At 34.3% G+C, this 9,258-nt stretch overlaps 1 long non-coding RNA gene across 1 annotated transcript; it reads right to left on the minus strand.

Annotated features, from left to right (window-relative positions):
* Positions 1-883: 883 nt before the first annotated feature.
* On the minus strand, positions 884-3,438 carry LOC123315676. Its single transcript, XR_006537976.1, has 2 exons — positions 2,505-3,438; positions 884-1,696 (listed from the first exon to the last, which is right to left on the minus strand). It is a non-coding gene; the product is annotated as an uncharacterized LOC123315676 (long non-coding RNA).
* Between the last annotated feature and the right edge of the window lie 5,820 nt (positions 3,439-9,258).

Here is a 9,258-nt window from a genome sequence, read left to right on the forward strand (position 1 = left end):
GAAATAATCGCTTTAATTAAGTTTTCATTTTCAAATATGTCAAGCTTTTTCGAAAAAATCGGGGAATTTGTTAGATTTGAAATACATTCATCGCCCTGTACCTTGGAAACGAAGGACCAAGGCCTACTCCAAATAACTCATAGAACAATATCCTGAATTCGTTGAAAATGTTTATGAAACAAATTGTATAATCTAAACTAGTAAGAAGTATAGCATTCTGAGAACTACTTCACAATTGTAAGAGGATTAAGAATCAATAATCCTTTATTGCTAGTATTCGTAGATAAGATTAGCGTTGGGACACAATATAAATGGAAAGGTCTCTTGATATTGAATCATCGCGAAAACATGATTTTCATTATATTTCTGGTATTCACAAATGTTTATGCTAACACAGGTAAGGGCAATATTTCTGAAACAGTTTAATCTTTCATTCATATTGTTCATTTGTTACTTTTTCAGAATAGACGTATCTCTAATTAATTTTTTTTCTCTTTATAATGCGTCATGGTCTTCAGTTGTGAAATTTAGCAGCTTTTTGTTTTACCATTCTTATTTTCATTGGGCAGCCGTCATTTTCACGTTTCGAGTGAGATGATATACCTAGATTTGTTGAATTGATGTTGCTTATTGATACTCGATGGAAATCCATAATTAAAATGAAAAACTGAATTACTTTTCACTAACGATGAGTTTCTTAACACTACATAAAATCTATCACAATAGGTTTTTCAATACATTATTTTCACTCAGCTGTAAGTGAATATCATATAATTCAAATTCAGTGTCTTCAGCTCAGTTTTGAAAAGTTCAGATTTTTTTTTTGCGATATTATCTTCCTTATTTCGACATACAAATGTTTCAGGCCTTCCAAATGAAGTTGTTTCGAATAAATCGTTGATCCAAAACCCAAAAAATATTAAATCAATTGTCGGCAATCTGAAGGATCCTATTGTCGCAAGGGACTTGAAAATGAATGTTCCTGTTGGAAAAGTCAAGTATTATCCATACCCTACCACATGGGCTACTTCTCCTGAATATACATCAACGTCAGAGCGAACTTGGCCTACAACACAACCATGGACATGGTCAACGTCAAGGGGTAATACTGGAACTTGGCCTACAACACCACCATGGACATGGTCAACGTCAAGGGGTAATACTGGAACTTGGCCTACAACACCACCATGGACATGGTCAACGTCAAGGGGTAATACTGGAACTTGGCCTACAACACCACCATGGACATGGTCAACGTCAAGGGGTAATACTGAAACTTGGCCTACAACACCACCATGGTCAACGACAAGGAATACGACTCGATATTGGCCAACAATGACCACAACAAACAGTACAACTTGGTTTCCTAATAATAACACGACTCCAATTCCTAACACATTGAAATCTATAATCAATTTCATTTATAACATAAGAAATTCCTCCGTTTTTATCAATAACTATAACAATTAGAAATCTAAATGACCTGCTTACGTTTTATTCTTCATAACATATTCTCTATCTAATTTCAACGTTTAAATACAAACAAATGGGAACTACCTGATCTATTGGTATATGTTTTAAATCCACAATATCTGAATAATTTTAACGTTACTTGACAAAAATCGATGCAACCATAAGCAGCCCTTTAGAGAAGTTAGAAGTTAGAACGGCTGACCGCACTTTGGGTATGGTAGGCCTATGCCTAACGTGACCATTTATTTTCTGACTCAAAACGGGACACTGGTTTATTTGGGTCAATATATATGTATATATAACGGGTATTCAATGAAAAAAAAATTAATTTATGTATTCACAGAAAATAAACTAGCAGGTATTACAAATAAAAACATTTCCAAATGTTTAGTTGTATTTATATTTATCAGGGGAACAAATTTCCTTCAATACTGCTTGTATAGGTGATGATTTTGTAAGAGTGGAACTCTAAGGGAATTTGTAACTGGGTATTTTCAGATGTCCACAATTTATTCATCATAGAAAATACTCTCTTTACTGGAGCATCTGTAGCCGGCAAACATAAAATATATTCAATTAATATAATGATGTTTTCATGCCGAAAATTGTTGGTGAGAAAATGTTTGGAATGTTTGGATACTTCCATCCAACGTTTCCGTGGAAACATTTAAATTATTCCATTCGATTATTTTTTGCTCTGTGATGTACATAGTTTGAAATCAATGAAAATCCATCAAAAACTTCTGAATCTTTATTAGAGTCAATATATTCCTTCTCAATTAATACATCCAGAGATTTCTGAACATTTTCCAGGGTGGTAATTATTTTAAATCTACCCAATAAAATATCTCCATGTCTTTGGTAAGGAAACAAGTCCACTGCTCCAGATATTTACTGGCCAGCTCTTTAATTTTAGCGCAGTTTTCGAAAACGGGACAATTTCGCGTCCCGGAGTTCAGTTCGGGGACACCGGGACAAGCAATCAAAAAAAGGGACAGTCCCGTTCAAAACGGGACGTCTGGTCACGTTACCTATGCCACAATATAAAGTCAGTTATTACTTGCAATTCGATCTTCTGTTTGAACATTGTATAGATACGGCCATTTCTGGGCATAAATTCATAATTTAATTTTTAAATAATGTGTTAAATGGGTCAGAATACTTTTCGATGCCCAATTTAAGCGGAAAATTCTAAGAAAAAATTTTAAATTGTGATTAATATTTTCCGAATTTTTCATGTTGACATAGATTTGCAGTTGTTCAAATTTTACTACCCATACATTTGCAGCTATATTTAAAGTTATTTTACCCATATTATGACAATGGGCGAAAAATTAAACAACAAAGTTACTTTATAGGAAATTTTTATTTTATTATTGAATATGAACAATATATCTCATTAATATGGCAGCTTCAAAGTGTATTTCTAATATTAATCTTGATCATTTATAGTTAAGATCGCTGCGTTACAAAAGTCTCGATTAAAAACTCAAATTTTTCTGATAAAGCCGAAAAAACAAAATGTAATACAAACTAGCGATAGGAGCATCAACTTATGCCCATCAGTAAATATGTATGAAGTAACAACATTATTAATTAATCGGAAGCTAGTACAATACTGTGAATACTATAGAAAAAAACTGGGGACACTAAAGTAACGCAGTAGTAATCATTCGAAGGGACCGAATTTTAGGCATCAAAAAGTATTTTATCCCGAATTATAAATATTACCATGAAACCTTTATAATAAATCACCTTCTTTACCGGTTTTCCATCCACAATATCATGTTATGGTATGGTCAATAATGAACGCAATCTCATTTACTTTTCTCAGTTTCATCTCGAACCGATGAATGCTGAAGTTTAAAAATATTCGTGGAATTCCCCTTGCAGATTTGCTAGATCGAATTGAGGAAAACCCATAAAATATTTCAATTAGATATCCCAAAAGTTAGAGTGCAAAAAAAATCAAAAAGGATTGATTCTGAATCACTGAAATGATCCCATCCGAAGTACCTATTTTCTGTATTCCAATATCTCATTTGAATGGTATTCCATTCTCATTTAGATATTCATTTCAAACAAACAAACGTTTGCTCAATTCGATTACGCTTAAGCAGTACATTTTTTTTTAACACAGAATCATTCAGGTCAATTGGTGCTTGATTTTGAAATTATTCTTGACTGAGCTTATTTGACATCTCATGTGCTTAAAATTTGCCATTTCTGAGATATTTCGCTTTTTAGTAAATTTTTCGATAACTTCGAACAGAATGCATTTGGTGGCATGAGATTTTGGCTTTGTATGCTAGAATAATGGGAATAGAACCTGCGTCTGTCATAATTATTACAAACTCTACAGGGTGTTCGAAATGAGACAACGCATTGATGACATATACAAAATATAATTTTGGGCTTATTTGCAATGGCTCACGCAGAATTTTAATTTTGCACGCGATAGCAAATTTTTCAAAGGTAATGAATGCAAAAATCTCTATGGATGTGGATAGCTGCTCGCCTACCCCCTTAGAAGTTCGATTCTTTTCAAAACTATTCATTAAACACGAAAATCCAAGCGTTTGGGAAGAGCTTCTTTTTCCCTTCCCCTTGCTCAACAGATAGCTCGAGCATCATTTCAACGGCTGGCTACGCCCCTGCTTCTCAAGAAGCAGAACGTCAGAGTTTACTCCTTGTCAGAATAACAACATTTTTGAATGGCCGGAGAAAGCATCTCCTCTGCAATTTATTCAAACGATTAATGTTCCATCCGAAACATAATTCCGATTAACTCTGAACGACCCAACAAATCGAACTTTATTAAAAGATAAGAAAGTATAGTGTCATCAGTTCTGAAGCGATGAAACCTCCCTCATGGCCAAAGCCGGAACGTTTGCAACGCATTTTACTGATAAAACGACCAAGATAAACTCGAGAAAATGTTACTGTTTTAAAATTTAAGTATAATAGGTTTACTCTTTGGCCGAGATAATGTAGAAAGTATCCACATAACTCGGGGCAGTTTAAACGTTCGGGCTTCTAATTTTAAAATGGCGGAGCACGGCATCGGAGACATAAAGAGTCGTTTTGAAGGAGATAAGGGCTTAAATATCACTCCGGCCAAATTTGGTGTGAATAAAAATTTCGGTCTTTCACTTCTATTTACCGAAATGAACACCCAGAGATTTTCGAGCGGATCTACTCGAATCTAGTCATACTACGTGTTCGAAAAAGTAAATTCGAATATGTAATGATAGATCTGATAATAGTAGAGTGATGGTGAGATGAACATTTTGAGTAAGATGTATCAGCGTATGAAATACATATTTTCTCTTTCAAAGTCACTCTCACTTATTTCAGAGATGTTTTTAACTTTTTTGAATCTTTTTATATTTTTTTATATTTATTTATATTATTCAATTTTCTTTTTTTGAAGCAAACTATTATCTAAGCTCAGTGCGGGAAACTTGGACCACTGATTATATGGTCTCCCAACCATAGCATGGGTCAAGTCTCCAGCACACCCTTTTAGTTTTCAACAGATGTTTTCTTGAAACTTTCAAGAAATTTGTAAAATAATATTAATCAATTAAAGCAATAAAACTAATGAACACCACGCACCTATAAAACTTTTCAGACAGTGTAACAAGCAGAAATTATTAATTGCTTACTTACCCTAATGTGGCTCTGTCTGGTTCAACAGTGCTCACGTCAATAAAATCGATACCGGTACTTATATTAGCGTTCTGTGATCGATACCCTTCTATAGTCCATTCAAGAATGATTGACATCCCCGTAGGTCTTTGAAAGTCCAGACGCAGCTTAATATCTGGTCACAAAAGATCTTAATTTCTGTAGTTTCACTCACAGAACTAGAGTATATAAATATAACCTCGAAGGTATTTGAAAAGAAGAGATATTCGAATTCTGAGCATATTAATCAGCATTCAAAATTGGTACAATTATATTTCCAATTTGTTCCATTAAATTAAGGACACAAACAGCAGTAAAAATCCAAATATCAGTGCAGTGTCAGTGCATAGATTCACATATAATAGGTCTATAGATCATTATTTATTCTCAATACCAACCTGAAATTCGTAACACAAAATCTCAACTTATGGGCTATTACCAACTTAAATTAGATTTTTCATAGCTAACCGAGATGTCAATCATTCTTGAATGGACTATAGATGTTTCTATGAGAATTGTTACTGAAACCATCAAATCTACACCTCTAAATACATTGGTTACCCGTTCTTTCAAACATCGTACCACCTAACATTCGCCGACAGTTGGCGGTCTTGAAGTTTTGGTATAAATTTCATTCCTTCCATAATTTGGCTTCAATTTATCATGTATATCAGATTCAAGAAGTGTCAGATTGAAATCTCGCAATGCTTCATGTACTAATGATAGTCCGAGATGTGAGAAGAAGAAGAGACTATAGACTACTTGGTAAAGAGTTGCAGAAAATATAAATTTCAGGGTGGTTTTGAAGGACATCATTCGGAGAACGATTCTTTCTTAAGGTGGGTTACAAATTTAAAAATTATTGAATTAGAAATATGAACTCAATACCCCCCTCGTTTTTTCTTTTTTTTTTGTTTTCAGATTATTGTTGTTGTTGTTGTTAATCAGGACACATACAGGTAATTAAATAACCAAAAAATGGTCACAATTTAGATTAAAAAAAAATTGAAGTACCTTAAAAAAAAATGCTGGAAAATTGAAATTACGTATTCAATATAAAAAGAAAAAACCACCACAACAGTATACATCATCTATGTGGGCCGAAAGTCAGAATACCGCGATCAATGGTAAGATGTGATGAAATAACTCTTTAGCCTTGACTTGACAGAAATTGTGCTGATCATGGTATTATAGAAAGAAGGGGAAAGAAGATGTCCTTTAATATAATTATTTCAGCTTATTTACACAAATTCATTATCATTACACATTACAGAGAGTTTCTTCTGAGGTTTTTATCTTTCTTTTCATGTATCGAAAGTTGCGTTCACAAACTTACTCCGAGAGTAGAGTATGAGTATGGCCATGCTCAGAGAGTATACTCTGAGGAACTAAAAGTACGTTTGTGAACGCTTCGAGTAATCAGAGCTTACTCAGAGCTTGCTCAGAGTCAGTTCGTGAACGCAACCGAAGATATGTCTGGTACCTCGTTGTCTGTCATTTTTCCTCTGCTTACACTGACATCTGGAACAGGTTCTAGCATGTGTCTCTTGTTGCCATTTCATTACACCCACTTCATTGTTTTTGGATTGTTCAATCGAAGTTTTTGACTACGATACTCAAACAATCTTCCTAAAATTATGATCACTTCATTAAAAGGTTGTGGCCAAAATTATTCTTGAAATATTTCTCTTGATTGATAGTTTTTCTGATAGTTTTATTGCATTTTCTAGTTACACGATCCCTACAAAATTTCGCAAAAATATCTGAATCTGTACTTTACAACTACATTGTTTACACTCTTGTTCCTAAAGTTTTTATCCCATCATATTATTTCAATTCAGTTTATTTTCCTGTACCTTTGTTTTTGTTATAATATGGTTTTGCACCATCCAGATAATCCGTTTAATTAATGAAAATGGATGATTGTTAAACTGTGATTATTGATGCCACTAAGCGTTCATGAAAATATTGAAACTTGTGAGTTTATGCACGAATCTTATCGATAGAGTGGTCATTCTTATCAACGTTATTATATTGACTTATCTACGTTATATGACTATTAAGCTCGTAGATCTACCTTTATTGGCAGATTAGTATATATAGATACGCCTATGCGGACAGATACACCTATACTCACAGATTCGCCTATGTTGACAGCTCGGGCTATCACTCTATTTCAAAAGAAATATAATTTTTTCCATAGAGAAAATTGATAAATAAAGTTCAACCCAAAGAAACAACATTTACAAAATAAATTTAATCACTTCATCAGTTGATACTCTCTGTTATTTTCTCGCTAGTCTCATATCTCTTTGTGTTGTCTAAGTTTTTCCACGTTCCACGGGTAACTGAGAAAGAGTTTCTTATGATAGGTGTTTTTAGGAGTTTTTTTTAAAATAATACACGCTACGCTGATAGTAACTCGAAACTTCAGAGAGACAGTTCTTATGGAGATCTTGGATAAGAAAACCCATTAAACTTTCGACAAAATTGTATGATCATCGGTCCTCGAAACATATGTCCAGGTTCTTATTCTTAAGTATTTGAATACTCAAAGTTACAAATACTTTGTTTTTCCATCTGAATGTCATAGAAGAACAAATCAAAAAGAATGAGAATCCATAGCGATAATAAAAATGTGAGATGCTCCAGAAAACCCAATAAAGAACGTCAAAAGACGGGACGTGTATTTCATACCGAAATTCGCAAATGGATGAGCGGGAATAACAGGAAACCGTTGGTGAGAAATGAAGGTGTTACAAGTTATGGGAGTCATCTTTCTTCCGTCTCGGCCGGATATTGCTGCACGCCACATCCAAATATGGCCCATTTGTCATAAAAGCCACAATTCTTGCCTGCTCGTTCCGCCAGGCTTGAAGGATTGTTCTTGGGGAAGTGTTTTTCCACGGTATCACATGATTTTATTATTTCAAATCATATAACTGAAATATGGAGAACGTCTACTTCTTTCTTCAGGTCGTCATTTTTAGAGAAAAACTAGTGAACGAGATTCGAATTGGTTGCAGTCTCAGTTACCTAACTCTAGTTTGACCCTGTTGTAAAAATATAAGCCAATAGGACTTATGATTTAATACTCATTTTTTGACAGATGAACAACTCGTTTCAATCAATATTTTCAAAAAATAGTCATTTATGTACCAAGGACGTCCATTACAGTCGAGCTTGTAAATTGCAAGCAGGCGAGACAACATATAGACAGTTTTTTACCTAAGCTATATTTCAATCTCGACTTCGCTAATTAACTAAGAGGACCCATTATTGACTTTTTTTTCCCGATACTAAAATCTGTTTTTTACCTAGTTGTACGAAAGTAAGCTGTTTGATGGCCTCATCTCATCTACGAGGATGTATTGATATCTGGTTAGCCTAGAGCAGATCCATGCATGGAAAAATATTCCGATACCATAGCAACGAACAATAACTCATTAGAAGTGTCAGTGTGAAGTTTGAGGTCAAAAAAGTAAACCAGAGTTACGCAATAAATTAAAAGAAAGAAGATGTCCACCGAAATTGTGAAAATCCAAAAGTTGGCGTATCGAGCCATCATCAAGTACCTGTATTTAAAAGGGTTAGGAGGTAAGCAGATATGCTTAATACTCTTGGTGATGTCCTTCGTATGCTACCGTGAAAAATTGGACTGCAAGATTCAAAAAAAGGTAAATTTTTCATTGAAGATGATGACCGATCGGGAAGGCCAGTTTTTGTGTCAGTCCCCGAAAATATCGATGACATGATTTTATTAGACCGTCGAATTGGGCTAAAATGGATATCAGAAGCACTGAATATTTCATACGAATGCGTTCATCATATCATATAGTTCACGTCAAGTTGGACATGAGAAAAATTGCTGCAAAATGGATCCCCAAATATTTGATTGTTGACCAAAAGCGTGCAAGGGTAGAAGGATAGCGTTCGATCTGTGCTCGATTTGAAAAGAATGTAGACTTCTTAAATCGAATTGTTACTATGGTAACACTTGGGCACATTTTTACGATCCAGAAACAAAGCAACAATCGATGGAATGGCGACACTCTGGTTCTCCAAAAATCTGCTGGAAAAGTTCTTGCTTCAGTT

This window comes from Coccinella septempunctata, chromosome 6, assembly GCF_907165205.1.
Source record: "Coccinella septempunctata chromosome 6, icCocSept1.1, whole genome shotgun sequence".
Lineage (NCBI taxonomy): Eukaryota > Metazoa > Arthropoda > Insecta > Coleoptera > Coccinellidae > Coccinella > Coccinella septempunctata.